Source organism: Sinocyclocheilus grahami, unplaced genomic scaffold (genome assembly GCF_001515645.1).
Source record: "Sinocyclocheilus grahami isolate Dianchi unplaced genomic scaffold, SAMN03320097.WGS_v1.1 scaffold2567.1, whole genome shotgun sequence".
Lineage (NCBI taxonomy): Eukaryota > Metazoa > Chordata > Actinopteri > Cypriniformes > Cyprinidae > Sinocyclocheilus > Sinocyclocheilus grahami.
In genome coordinates, this window is record NW_015507746.1 from 22,650 (window position 1) to 24,708 (window position 2,059).

Consider the following 2,059-nt stretch of genomic DNA (forward strand, 5'->3'; position numbering starts at 1 on the left):
CTTACTACTAGAGCTGCTAGTTTCAAATGATTAATAAACAGCAAGCACAAACTATGCAAAAGCGGCATTCCTTCCGGTGCACTCAGTGTCCGAATTCACTACTCGTTTTCATTCACTCCTTCTAGTGAACTGAATTAGTGACCTTATGTAGGGAATAGTGAATGAGGGTAACGACAGAACAGCTATTAAACAACCAAACAAAAGTGGTTACTAACAGTCAAACAGCAGCCTAATCCAATCTCATGTGTGGTGTAAAATGTGGTTCATTACTATTGAGAAACTGAAAACAAACATAATACTTAATTGCTTTTATATTAATAAAAAGGTAACATTTTAAAAATATTTATTCAAAGCAAATACAAATATTAGCAAAGTAAACAAGGAAACTAATGATATGGATCTCTCTCCTACTGACAAGTAGGGATGGTATTTAATGGTGTTACTACTCTTACAATACCGCTTATTTATCTGGTACTTTGTTTTTTGTTTTTTTTTTACTGAAAAACTCAGTGGCTTTAAATTCTGAAATGTAAAAGTCTTTAGCAAATAAACAGCATGTTTATTACTATTAATTACTATTAGTAAAAAAACAACAACAAAAAAACAGGCCATTTAAGGTCTAACAGTATTCAGGTAAATAAAAGCCTACAAAAGAAACCTTTAACCTAATGTAAATAACCTTTAATGCAAAGTAAAGCTACTAAAGTCATTCATACAAGAGCAGAGAGTGAAGTTTTTCATTTTATTTTACTGTTTGATGATCAGTAATGACAACTGAACATTATATAAACATTATATAAAACTCATAAGCACAATTATATAATTTAAAGCAAAAAGACATTCAAGAATAAAACCTTCTGACATTGTTCTTTGGGGAGGAACTCCATCTTTGAGTTGATCTGAATCTCACAGTTGAATCTGCTGGTTTTAAAGGTGAAGATGAACTTTATTCACTGTGAAAGCTTTAGATAATGTTTCTTTGTCATGTCACTTGTAATGACAGATTTATCCAGATGATATTTCACTGCTCGATGCATTATTGTGTCACATTTGTTGAGGACGCAGCACTTATCAATTTCACTCAATTCTTCATTCTCTTCGTTTTCTTCAATCAACTCTAAAATAAAAGTAAAAATGGTTGATTTTCAGTAACTCTCAGTAACCCTGATGAACCTTGATGTAAATAAAATGTAGACAATTGCTAAACAATTTTAGTCATTGTTGTATTTTATTTTTATTTTTTTTAATTATACACCTCTGTAACGTTCCATGAAGGAAGTACATTGATCTTCAAATGATCATTTTTAAAACATTATAGACACGAATTCCATGTTTCTTTAGGGAAAAATATTAAATATGTTGGATCAGCTACACTATTATCTAACATAAATTTTGATGATGAATGAAGAATCAAGAATAAACACCAACCTGTTAGTTCTTCAGTATCTTCAGTGTGTTTGATTTTGCAGGGCTCTGGATCTCTCATCTTCTCTCTGTCCTCTTTAATAAACTCAGTCTCTGCAGATTTCAGCTCTTCCTGATGATTTGATGCTCGTCTTCACTTGTGAACTGATGGAGATATTCCAGCATTTATTGGTGAATTGCTGAATGTGTGTTTGTTGTGGGAGGAGATTCACTGAACACAAATTTCTGTGTGGAAAAAGCAGATTTGCCAAAATCAATATCAGTTAACTTAGTTATTTTTTAAGCAATCTACACATTTAAGCATTTATGTAAGTGGAGCAGATGTCCTCCATATTCTATCTTTATTCTATTCGACTAATTTGAAATGCCTAAGATACAGCGGGTGGAAAAAAATAGCAGCAGCAATAATACTGATATCGGTTCGTAATCCATTTCCCTTACGAGACATTAGCAGCAGCATCCCTCCAAACAACAATCATTCAGACGAACATACAAAACCACAAAATCTCTCAGGTCTTCCTCACATGCCTGGTGTCTGCTGTTATAAGTGTTTATGTCAGCAAACAGAGATGTACTCGATGAAAACACGGCAGAAACGACCTCATATATTGCTGCATGAACAAACTGTCTAAAA